This window comes from Triturus cristatus, chromosome 4_1 (assembly GCF_964204655.1).
Source record: "Triturus cristatus chromosome 4_1, aTriCri1.1, whole genome shotgun sequence".
Taxonomy (NCBI): Eukaryota; Metazoa; Chordata; class Amphibia; order Caudata; family Salamandridae; genus Triturus; species Triturus cristatus.
In genome coordinates, this window is record NC_140585.1 from 1,174,053,251 (window position 1) to 1,174,066,592 (window position 13,342).

General features: G+C 47.9%; 1 protein-coding gene across 1 annotated transcript in view; it reads left to right on the forward strand.

The window, feature by feature from the left end:
• The window catches only part of LOC146856286 (vomeronasal type-2 receptor 26-like), a 200,764-nt gene that overhangs the window by 61,983 nt on the left and 125,439 nt on the right, over nucleotides 1-13,342 (forward strand). The window lies entirely within an intron of this gene.

A 13,342-nucleotide genomic window follows, 5' to 3' on the forward strand; every position in this document is an offset into this window, starting at 1 on the left:
CTAGACACCCTATGCATAGAGCACAGGAAGGGGAGGGTTTGGCTCTGAACAACAGATTCTCTCCACTTTCTGATATTGAGGAAATCGATTGACAGCCAGCCCCAGTACATGCTATTAGCCCTAGAACCCCTAGTCTTGGTGAGCCTGAAGCATGTAAACTGATTAGTTGGAATATTGCAGGGGCAAGATCCAAGAGGGGAGATGTAGATTGGATTGATTTCATTAGTGCCCATGACATCATAGCGTGCCAGGAAACCTGGGATACCTCTCCTGACTTTTGGCTAGATGGTTTTATTACCTTTGCTATTCCAGCTGTACCTAGTAAGTCTGGTAGGGCCAAGGGAGGCCTTATGTCCCTGTTCTCTCTGAATTTGAAAGGTACATTTAGACAGGTCCGAAGTGGTTCATTAAACCTTTAATCCTAGAATGGGCCGTTTCAGCCAATCGCAACGTCCTCATCATTAATTTTTATAATTCCTGGGATAGAGTTACGGAAACAGGCCACCTAGATTGCCTGGATACTTTCCTCTGTACGCTTAGTCAAAACAATCACACGAACTGCGAGTTGGTTTTATTAGGCGATTTTAATGTTCACCCTTGTAGCGATCTGTGTGTGGTAGAAGATGAGGAGAACATGATGGCCACACAGATACCCCACATCGAGCACTCCAAGGGGGGAGAAGCCCTTGAGGAGATACTCGCTAATTACAATTTGTATGAAGCCGTCACTTTTGAGAAAGGCGCAAGAACTGTCACTTATAAAGGCTCAATTCCTGGCTCCGTACTCGATTATATTTTTTTGAGCGCAGGCTTTCTACCCAGAATAGTGTCTTATGGGGCAATAGCATCAATCCATAGTGACCACAACCCTGTTTTGCTTGTAGTCATATGGGGTGAACGGCTGGGCGTCATGTCTCATCTTGGCGTTCCGGGACCAGTCCTACGCCCTATAGATCAAGGGAGAAGGCTTAAATGGACGAATGTGGTGCCTGGAAATTTTATGCAGGATTTACTCCCTAAAATAGAGGGGCTTATAGGGATTTGTCAGGAGGAAGGTGCCCCAGCACATGAAGTTATGGGGGCATTTGAAGGTATTTGTGCACAAGTCTCTGATGCTCTAACGGCTAAACGCACCTGGGGGGTGGAAAAACAGCATAGATTGTTTGATGTAAAGTGCTCTAAAGCCCATAAGGCGCTAATGACGGCTCTGAAAAGAAACCCGAAATTTAGGACCGAGATCACCAAAGCAAGAAAGGCATATAAGGACACCATTACGGGGAGAAAACAAGCTATAAAGCAGACGGCGTGGGAGAAACTAATGTCAAACGGTGTTCTGCGTGATAGCTCTCAATTCTGGGCCACGGTGAATCAATCCCTTTTTTCAGATGTGGATAATAAAGCAATGGATTGCGTTATCCCGGACGAAAAATGGCTTATTCACTTTAGAAGAATCTATGGTGCTAGCGATTTGAGCAGCAGCAACAATGGGTGGGAGCCTGTAGATTGTACTCCATTAGTTTTTACTTCAGCGGAGGTGGAGAGAGCAATTTTGGAGACAACAAAAAATAAAGCCCCTGGGCCGGACGGGGTCCCGGGTGACTTTTATATGTACTCCCCAAAACTTTGGGCAGGGGTTCTGAGCCATGTTTTTACAGCTGCTAGCAGTAACATCTTTCCTAGCAGCTGGACCACTTCAGTCATCGTGCCAATTTTTAGGAAAGGCCAGCACGATGACCCGGGGTGCTATAGGCCTATCTCCCTCCTAGACTCTGCCATTAAGATCTTAGGCAGAGTCTTACTCCATCAACTTAGAGGAAATATCGAGAGGAGGGGAGGTCTTTCAAACCTGCAATATGGCTTTAGGGAAAAGAGGGGCACTGTGGATCAGTGCTTAAACCTCCACATGTTAATATCTAAATACACAGTTGCCAAGGAGGGGTCCTTGTACTTGGCGTTCATGGACCTCTCCTCGGCATTCGACTTAGTGAATAGGTCAAAATTGGGGGTTGCTCTTTTAGAACTAGGGGTTGATAAGTCGCTTGTGAACTTGATGGCACCACTCCACCAGGAACTTTTTGCAAAAGTCAGGGTTACAAAAGAGGGAAGATGCACCAGCCACTTCAAATCGGAGAGAGGAATGCGGCAGGGCTGCATCTTGGCTCCCCTCCTTTTCACTATCTATATAAACGGCCTTGGCAAACATCTCGAGGCCGCGGAGGGGGACGTGCCGCGTGTTGGAGAGACAAGAATACTTGCTCTCCTACGCGGACGATGCAGTCCTGCTAGCACGTACCGGAGTGGCCCTCCAGCGTTTGTTGGACTCATTTGGGGTGTTCATGGACCAGCTGGATTTGAAAATTAATGCCAACAAGTCCCATACTATGGTGGCGACTCGCCACTGTAAGAAGGGTAAAAATATCTCCTTTTCGTGCAAGGGCAAGGTAGTGTCCAGGGTTGCATCTTTGCCCTACCTGGGGGTAACATTCGACGTGAGGGGTACCTGGGGTCCCCAGATTAAGATAAAGAATCTTTCAATGGCGAGAGCCACATCGGCCCTTTTGGGGTTTGCAAATAGGTTGGGGTCAAGGCCCATGGAGGCCCTCTTAAAAATATATAACGCTAAGTGTATCTCTATAGCCACATATGGTTCGTCATTATGGGGGCATGTTAACCAGGAAACCCTACAGCGAGTGGAAAATAAATTTTTAAGACATCTTCTCTCCGTTCCCCAGTCTACTCCTACTTTCTCGATCCACGGGGAAGTGGGTTTAGACTATGTGACAGATAAGCTTAGATTGGCACCCTTATTATGCTGGCTGAAGACATGGTTAAACAATGAATTATCCCTTAACCATGCCATCTTGCAGGATGTTATGTCTCTCAATCACATGAATAAAATCCCGTGGTTGGAGTATGTGAGACACACTTTTGCCCAGTTAGGACGTCCCAATCTATTTAATTTACCGTCTTCCATTAGGAAGGAGGCTATTAACTGGACTAAAATACATTTTATGGGAAAGGTGAGACTGGCTCGTGAGGAACATGAACTGACAAAAACAACAGTCAGACTGCACTATATGTTGTTATCTTCCCCGTCCCTAGAGCCCTATCTTATCTTTGTAACTAAGCCCTTCCACAGATATTTGTTAATTAAATTTAGATTTAATTTAATCCCATATAACCTAGGCTGCTATCAGTCTTGGAGCAAACCAGAAAGGGGCCCGCCTTGTAAATGTGATGATTTCTCCATCCAGGACACCATGCATTTTATGATGTTTTGTAGTTTTTATAGGGTTGCCAGAATCAAATATCTGTTACCCATTTTAAAAGAAGCTGGGTTTGTCCAAGTTAGGCTAGCCCTAGTTTATCTGCAGTCTCTTGGCAGTATTCCCACTACATTTTCTATGGCTAGTTTTTTGGTAGCAGCATATAGAATTAAAAAAAGGGCTCTGCCCACTATGGAAATGGTATGAACAGGGAATATTGTGAAGTGTGACCATATAATTCTGTTTTGTTTTGTCTTGCACTCCCCATTTGTATCTTTGTATTTGCATCATTGTATTTGATGATTGTGCCTCGACGTGTCAAATTAAGAGCTATGTATTTTTTAAAATTGTATATATTGCTGTTTTATGGCTTTTATGATTTTAAAAATCGAATAAAGTGTATTTTGACTGACTGACTGACACAGTTTAATGCAACGCCGTAGTCGCTTCAAATTTGGTGCTCTGCTTCCTCGTCTCCCTTTTCCCCAATGTCCAAGTTAACTTGCATCACCAGGAATGTGCGTGGACTTAACGACCACCGCAAGTCCCGGCTGGTACAGTCATACCTCAGTAGACATGCTGTGGATATTTGCCTGCTACAGGAGACCCACCTCTGCCCGACCCAGGCTATTATCCAGCCGTTGGAGTGAAGTGCACACATCCAGTTACTCCAATTACTCACGAGGGGTGGCAACGTTGATAAAAAAGGGTATCCCCTGGCAAACGTTGAGGGTGGTTGGGGACCAGGAAGGCAGATTTTTGTTACTTCTGGGGAAATTGTTTCAACAACAAGTTGTCATTGCAAACGTGTACGGTCAGAATGTGGACGATCCCTCCTTTTTTAACCAGGTATGGCAACATATACAATCATTGGGAGATGGTGCTCTGCTTTGGGGAGGTGATTTCAATACAGTATTGTCTTTGTCAGCTGACAGGGCGGGAACATCTCGCACTCACCATCCCCAGGCGGCTGCCGTCCTCAGGGGCCTGATCTCTGATTACCACTTGCTTGACACATGGTGGGTACTTCATTTGCATACCTTAGAAGGTACATGCATCACACAGCAGCATCTGGCATGGTCCAGGATAGACTTCTGGCTTACTTCCAGGGATTTACATGCTTGGGTCACAGCAGTTGCACATCATGCACGAACATTGTCGGACCATGCTCTGATAATTTTGTGTCTCACAGTACCCAAACCGTATAGACAGCTGTTCAAGGGGCACCTTCCCCCGAACGCGCTGCTCGATGCAGCCTTCCAAGAGGGACTCCGGTCACAAATAACTGAATATTTTGAGCACAACAGAGGTTTGGTGAAAACCGTCGGTGTACTCTGGGACGCATTTAAAGTTGTCATACGGGGGGCTTGTATAGCCGGACAATCAGGGGTTTTCAGCGCCATCTGTGGAAGTTTAGATAAGCTAGAGGCAGAATTACACACCCTGGAAGCACAATACTGCACCACACCATCCTCCACCACACTGGGGTACATGCGCAAACTTACGGAATTTCAGGCTGAGGCAGTACGTGAAACGAACTTCCTCCACAAGCATGCCACTGTGCGATGCTACGGTGAAGGGGTTAGGCCAGGCAGAACGCTTGCGAACTTACTGCGCCCACCTAGAGCTTCCTCATTTGTGCCTGCTTTGGCGACACCCACTGGTGACATAGTGCATTCCCCGCCAGACATTCTGGACACCATGAAAACTTTCTATGCACAACTGTATACATCTCGTTCTAGCCCCTCGGATGACGTATTGGGTGACTACTTTGACTCCATAGCATTACTGTGGTTGGGCAGGGCACACCGGGAGTATTTAGATGTCCCGTTTATGGTAGAAGATGTGTGTCGATTTATAAGCATCATGCCCGCAGACAAGGCACCAGGCGCGGACGGCTTGACGACCCAATTTTATAAAGAATATTCAGAACTGCTGGCTACCCGCTTGTTAGAGGTCTATCAGGAAGCAATGGAGCTGGGAACTCTTCCTGGAACCATGCGCGAGGCCATCATCATCACATTGTTAAAGCCAGATAAAGATCCCGCCCAATGTGACTCCTACCGCCCCCTCTCCCTGATTAACCTGGACGCGAAGATTTTCGCCAAACTCTTAGCCACCAGACTCCAGCCGCTGCTTCCACTGCTAGCCAGACTGGATCAATCCGGCTTCATACTGAGACGGTCAACTTCTCATAACCTCCAGACACTGTTCGGCCTACTGCATTATCTAGCCCCACAAGTCTCAGACATTGCGGCACTCCTCGATGCCACTAAGGCGTTCGACTCCCTGAAGTGGGGGTTCCTGTTCCTGCTGCTGCCCAGACTGAGGCTTAGCCCGCTTTTTATTCAGCAAATAAAACTTCTCTGCAACCTCCCCACGGCTCGCCTGAGAGTGAATGGCTTGGTCTCTGACCCTATCCCCATCACACTGGATACTAGACAAGGTTGACCCCTATCGCCGTTGCTGTTAGCAATAGCAACGCAGCCCCTAACCGCCCGCATACGCCAGCACCACACTAACAGAGGGATAGGGTTCACAACCAGAAGACTCACAATGTCAATGTACGCCAACAATATCACATTATATATGACAGAACCCAAAGAGAATTGTGGTCCGATGACAAGGGAACTCGTTAGATTTGGGGGACTGTCCGGTGTAGTGGTTAACTGGAGTAAATCCGTAATTGATCCTCTAACGTCTGGAACTCAGCAATTTGACACTGATTATCCAACAGCTTGGGTCACTGGCCCAACATGTTATTTAGGAATCTGGATTAGCAGCAACATGCAGGAGATATGGTTGGCGAACTACGGCAGAGTGGCGGATTGGATAGAGGGCAGAGTGAGGAGGTGGAAATCTCTCCCTCTCTCAATGGCGGGCCACATAGCAGTGACAAAAATTGTTGTCCTACCCAATTTATTGTATTTATTCACCAATATTCCTATCCCCCACACCATGCACTTTCTCCAACGCATACGCTCACTTATGATAGAGCTGGTCTGGGTGGGGGAAAAACGCAGAATATCTTGGGAGGTATTAACACTACCTCAGGCACAGGGTGGGATGGCAGCCCCGGATTTCACACTGTACGCTTACCGCTCTCAGGCGAAGTTTTACGTTTTTGGACTCATCCTACACCTTTTCAGCCTCATGTGGCAGTAGAGACCGATGGAGTGGCGCCTCGCCCCCTGAGCACAGCACTCTACCACACATACAAACGTCCATGTGGTGAAGTGGACATGGTTGAAACCCTACGGTGGGCGTGGGGGGGCCTCTGCAAAAGGGCACACATGGAAATACTCTACGTGCCATCTATGCCACTGCCTAATAATCCACTGCTACCCCCACTGATGGATGCCAGGTCGCAGGAACGCGTGCAAGTTCACAACCTTCATCTTGTTAGTGATCTGTACCCAGATGATAGTTTTTTAACGATACAAAAAATGTGTGGTCCTACCCCACTCACTCCACTTGACATGTTACTTTACTATCTGGTTTGTGCCGCTTGCAAGAACAAATTTAAAACGTTCCCTGAACTGCCCCCCACACTGCCAGCACTTGAAAACATCTTGTCCTCGGAGTCAGGCCGTAAACTCACCTCCCGGATCTACAACATAACACAACGGGAATCTGCAGTGGTTGTCCCGCCTTCCCGCGGGGCCTGGGAGGAGGACCTTGGGGAAAGCATCACGTATGAGCAATGGAGCTTTGGTTGCAGGCAGTTTGAGCGACTGTCCCCCAACTATCGTCTCAGACTCATCCATTTCAAGTATCTCCACTGGTTCTACTGCACCCCCACACAACTGCATAGAATGAAGTTGCGCTCGGATTCCACTGCTGGCGGTGCGGATCCTCCCAAGCCACCTTTCTCCATATAGCCTGGCAGTGCAGGCCCATAGCAAAATATTGATTGTTAGTATTGCATCATATAAAGGCTGTAACTGGGCAGGAGTTCCCTTGCACTCTGTTGGTGGCATTGCTAGATGTAATTTTCAGTGTGCCGCCAAAGTTTAGGAAGTTGCCAGCAATGTTGTTATTATTAGCAAAATGACAGGTGGCCTTGCAATGGGGAGCTGTCTCCCCCCCAACTGTGAGGGAGTGGGTCCAGGATGTGACATACTGGAGGGAGTAGCTGTTGTGTTACGGGAAACTCATGCCTACCAGGTCCCGGCCGCAGACATCTGGGACCCAGTTGCGGAATGGCTGCACTCGGATGCTGCTGAGGATCTGTGATGTACTTGTATTGTTAAATTAGCATGCTGTCACTGAGAAACTGACTATGGGATATATTGTTGCAAACTTTGTATGCACAACATTGTGATTTAGGGACTTATGTTTATGGAGTTACTGTATTAATGACATTCTCCACATGATGTTACACATGCCTGTATCGGCACGCTGGACCACCGTATCTTGATGTCTGTTAAGACGGGCGGTTCGCCCTCCTGTATTGTACTGCATTTTGTGTTGCTGTTTATGTTCATATTAAAATCAATAAAAATATATTTTTTTTAAATTACTATTTTAGAAACACAATTTTTAGAGAGTGGCATTTCTCTGCTTTTACTGCTCTGTGTGCCTTTTAGCCTGTCTGGGATAGATGACATCACTTTGTGCATTCCCCTCAGACAGACACATATGCAGGAAGGCTAGGTGTGGCTGAGTACCCATCTACATACCTCTGCATTCTGATGGCTCTTCCTGGGCAGGAAGGGAGGATGGGGCTAACGCTTACACTTCAAAAGGAATTGGCCTGACCCACACAAAGGACTGATTACCAACCACAGATAGCCTGGCAGAGAGGACTGGCTTGAAATGGATACTGGTGCAGAGGGCCGGACTGGGAACCAAAACCGGCCCTGGCAAAGTGCTCGGCCGGCCCGTGCTCGGCTGGCCCCGTGTGGGCCACCCGAGCACGGGCCGGCCGAGCACTTTGCCAGGGCCGGTTTTCGTCCGATTTTGTTACAGGGACGGTTTTCGTCCGATTTTGTTACAGGGCCGATTTTGCAGCTCTGCTGCAAAAACGGCCCTGTAACAAAAACGACCCCCAGGGGCCCAAAACCGGCCCCCACCCGTGCGGCGCACCGGGGGAATGCCCAGTGCCCGCTACGGCCAGTCCGGCCCTGCTGGTGCACTTCGAAACCACTCTTTGAACTCTCTCCTTACATCAAAGGCACATTTGGGTATAAGTACTGTGTGTCTGACCTCACCAAACCAGACAGTTCTGGATCTACACCTGAACCTCTGTCAGAAGAACTGCTGTGCTACAAAGACTCAGTTGGACTACTGATCTGGAAGGCCAGATTTTCTGTTTGTTGCCCGGCTGCCTGTTGCTCTCTGGTTCGGCTGAAGGAGAGCTGGACTCTGCCTTCATCCAAGTGATCTCCAAGGGCTTGTTGGCTTGCCTCCTGTTGCATGAGACTCAGGGATATCAAAGTCTCTACCCCTGCTCCTGTGCGTGGCTCACTGGAAGTGGTCCAAATACTTGCAGCATGGATTTCACTGCATCTGCTGTTTACATGTAGTAGAATCAGTGTGTCAACCTGGTTGTGGGAGTAAAATTAGTGCATTGTCTCAGAACCAGGGCTTTGCCTCCAGAGATCGATGCATCGGACAGCACCAACTGAATTCAGAGGGGCATACAACTTGCACAGGCCTCTGCCGAGTTGGCGATGCAGCGAGTGCAAGGTAAATAGTTTTATTTATTTAATTACTTACCTTACTCCTGTCCGTCGTATGTCCAAGTCCACTATCCCCCCACCCTGCCTCTCTCCTGACCCTCCGGCCCGCAGCACTCCCTCGGCGAGCCGCCACTAGTCAACACAAATGAGTTCAGCAAAAAGTAGAGGGAAAAAGTTCAAATGTTTGGCGGTGACACTGTAGAGAGGGCGAGGTTCAAAACACCCCCCACCCAACCTAAATTTAGAGTGGATTTATCATTACCTTGATGGACATCCCTGCTTGGATGATAGAACATGGACACTGACCCTCTACTTCAGAGGCCTGTGCAAGTGGTATGCCCCTCTGAATTTTGTTGAATCCCTCTGTCTACACTCTCCTGAGCCAATAAACTGATCTATTGGGGAACTCTTCTCCTCATCTGTGGACCCCATCTGTGCAGCACCTGACCTTAATTTGCTTACAGATGCATCCCAGAAGGCAGAGAGTACCTCCATGGCCAATAAAGTGATGTTGTCTATTCCAACCATTGGATCAGACTCCTGTCCCCAAGCCAAGGAAAACTCTGCCCATAAGGACAGCAACCAACAGAGGCCACTGACTGCTGTCAGTGTCAGCAGCCAGGCCCCATGCCGTCCAAGGTCATCTATCCTCTGTGGTTTCTCAGAGAAGGGGGCAACAGCCCCAGGTGTTAGGCACTCTTTTTCCACTCTCCTTCCTGCCAGTCCAGGAGTGGGAGCAGGAGACTGGTCGCTCAGACCAGGATCTGTACCCTGAGGCTGAACACCAGTCAGGGGTGAGTCCTTCCTCCCTCTGCCCCTCCATCTGGACCTCTGTACTTTTCATTTAGGAGTGGTATACCCAGATGCCTGAGCTTTCAGGGATCCCTTTGGGGCATTCCCTTCTAGCTCCTCTAGCACCAGTGGCAACTCATTCCAAGAAAAGAGTCAATGGGCATCTGGGGACTAACTATGACCCTTCTCTGGGTCACCTCCCCAACCCCTCGAGGGATACCAGGGCCATGGAGCAGATAAAGTCCTTCACCTGAGCCTGAGTTACCCTACACAACTGATCCAGTGTACTGCCCCCGGGGGAAACCAGCCTTTACACAACCATGGTCTGACTGGCCCCAGTGTCCCTGAGGGCGGTGACAGGGACCCTATTCACCTTGACCTGGTGGAAGTGATGACTCCTTCCCTCAGGGATCACAAGTCTGACCTCAAAGTTCACTCCCCAACTAAGGAAGCTTAGGACTTGATCTACTTCCTGTCCCTGAGGACTACCTACCCCTAATATTATATTGGCCACCCATCAGAGGTCCCACCAGTGGGTGGGGTCTTTGGACAGATAGAGTCTCCCTGCTTGTGTCCTAGCTGAAAATAATCAAAGCAAGGGGGTTGGAAATGGGGCACCCTGAGCCACCGACCTTCAAATCCTCCCTCCGTCTTCTCAGAAGGGATATGGGAACACCTTTCGTTTCTCCTTAGCCTGAGAGTTGTCTTTGTCTCCTCTGACCTCCCCCTCACTCTGGTAGGAGGAACCTGAAAAACCCATCTTGAGTTCACCCTCTGGTTTCCTCTTGGACACTCTGGTGCTGACCCAGTGGTCCACTTCGTCAGCAAGCTTCTTGGGGTTAGTAAACCTGCTATCCAGTAGGTGTTGGCGCAGATCTGTTAAACAAATATTTAGCATATGCTTTCTCGAAATTGGGTTGTACAGCTCAGTAATATAATCCACTTTGCTGCAGGCATATTCTAAGAAGTCCACCCAGCATTGCCTTGGGAGCTTGTGAATGTCCCAAAACCGCTGATGGTACTTCTCAGGAGGAGCCAGCCCAAATTTAGCAACAAGTATGGCTTTCATGGGGGCATACTTTCTCTGATCCTCTGCCTCTAGTGTAAGAAGAGCATCCCCCCTACTTTGGGCATGTGTTTCGACAAGCTCCCCTCTCTCCAGTATTCCTCTGGGACCTTTCATATCCTGAGTGCATCTGCATATGCAGCCAACCACTTGTCTAAATCATCTACCACCACATAATTAGGCACTAACTCCTGCGGCATGTTGACTTTCGCCTCTCCAGCAGACACTGCTAGTATGCTGCTACCATCACTATTGTGTCCCGAACATTGCCTTGCCTTTAGCTCCAGCTCCCTCATGCTTTTCTCATGCTCCAACAGCAATTTATTTTCAGCTAAATCCTCTCAGCATCAGCCTTCTCATTCTCCTGTTTGAATTTGTCCAGATCCAGCTTCAGCTTCCTCTATTCCCTCCTGCCTTCCAACTCAGCTTGTGACAGGCACTCGGACAATACACTGCTCTCGGCTCATCTTGGGTATACTGGTTTCTCTCTGGGGACAGTTGGGCCTTTCTTGCAACTCAGGATCCCTCTCTGAATCCTGTTCCTCATTCAAGTCCAGGTCCTCTTCATGGTCATTCTCCACTATTGCCTCTTAACTTCCTCATAGGCCCAGAGGGCTATCTGCAGATCCACTTAGGGAGCTTTCCTGCCCATATGCAGCTCTCTGTCCTTGCAGAGCTTTTGCAGCTCAAGCCTAGTGAGGTTGTCAAAAGTGATCTGCTCCATCTCCCTGGTAGCAGAGGATGGAAGGGTTTCTTAAATTTAGAAAAAAAAGAAAAATAGAAACCAGTGGAGACTAAGGAAATTGAAATAAGGCACTAGCTGGTATCAAATGATTTATCTGGGATTTTGTGTTATACAAATCACAGTATGGCATGGCACAAACACAAGTCCTGATCCACACCGCAGAACACCAATTTGAGAAATTGGGTTGTTGTTTGAACGGACACAATACCTTGCAGAGTGAACCAACACAAAGCCACCAAATTAACCTGTGCTTAACCCTGGTTAGCTTTGCACAAACATCACTCAGGTTTAACTTAGAGGCAATGTGTAAAGTATTTATGCATTACACAAATAGTAGCAGAGTAAAAACAAAACACAAAAAACATCTCACACCAATTTAGAAAATTAGAGTAAATTGTAATGAATTAATTAACACCAAAATGACAAAAATCCATTCAGTAGAACTGAAGTTTTGAATTTTTAAAGGTTTTAGTGAAAATAGAGCCAAAAAGCACAAAGTGCCAACTATGGATATCTGATCACACTGGACCTGGTCAAAGTCACAATTTCAAGCTAACCGCAATGGAGTGCAGATTTACCATCCCAAATCAGTGCCAAGAGTCCTGCTTGCGGTGGAAGTGGCCATGAGTAGCAGAGAGAGAATAGGGAAAGGCTGCCAAAGTAGATAAAAATCCTGTAGTTGCTGTGGACATTCCTTGCTGGAGCTTTGCGTTGGTGCTCCCTGCGAGCTTTCGAGGTTGTAGTGTGAAGAAGTGGCTGCCAGAGCTTTGCGTTTAATGGAGGTGTTGGCAACGAGGTCATGTCATGGACAGTCCTGTTCGCTGTTACAAAGAGCCCATTTACAGCAATACAACTATCTGAGGGCACACCAGGGGTCCAGGACCTGAGGGGCACCAATTAGGGGTCAGGAACCCACTTCAGCTGGGTTCCAGGTGCTGGTGCAGGATATTGGGGAGCCTTTTATGTCCCTGAGGATCAGATCAGGAAGACAAAAGCCTAGCTCTTGGAGTCACTTAGGTAGCCCGGGGTTCAGGATGTAGTCGTAGTTGCAGGTGCAGTTCTCCTCAAACAGGCAAGAGGACAGCAGGGCAGCAGTTCAGCAAAGCAGCAGTCCAGCAGGACAGCAATCCCACAGATTAGCAGTCCTTTCAGCAGCACAACAGTTATTCTTTCTGGCAGAGTCTATAGGTCCAGAAGTGTACTGAAGAGATGGTGTCTGAGACCTTATTTTTATACCCTGGTGCCCTTCCATCTGGAAGGTGGGAGAAGCTTCTAGTCAGTGGCTTTGACGTGCATGGGATTTCCTGACTCCCCTGCCCTGGCGACAAGCTTGATGCAGTGAAAATATGGGAATTGTAGGTCCTTTTTGTTAGGGCAGAGCACTCCTTATTCAGATGAAAGTGGGGCAACGCCTGGATCAGTCCCTCATCCTGCCAGCAGATGGAGCCACCTAATCCCTCTATTAAGTGACTGTCTGGGAGGAATTCACAAATTATTACTGTCAGTTACACCCAGTCGTGTAACCCAAGACAGGCTGCAGGCACAAAAGGCAGGACAGAAAAATTCAAAATTTCGAAAAGTGGCATTTTCAAAATTGTAATCAAAAACTCGACTATATCATTAAATAGGGTTTCTCATTACAATTTGAAAGACACCAAACATAATATAGCTACCTGCTCTCAATTGGAAATTTCAGATTATTAAATGTAATGAGTCCAAAACGTTATCTCATGGGAAGGGTAGGCCTTACAGTATTGAGAAATGAATTTAGGAGCTTTTTACTACCGGG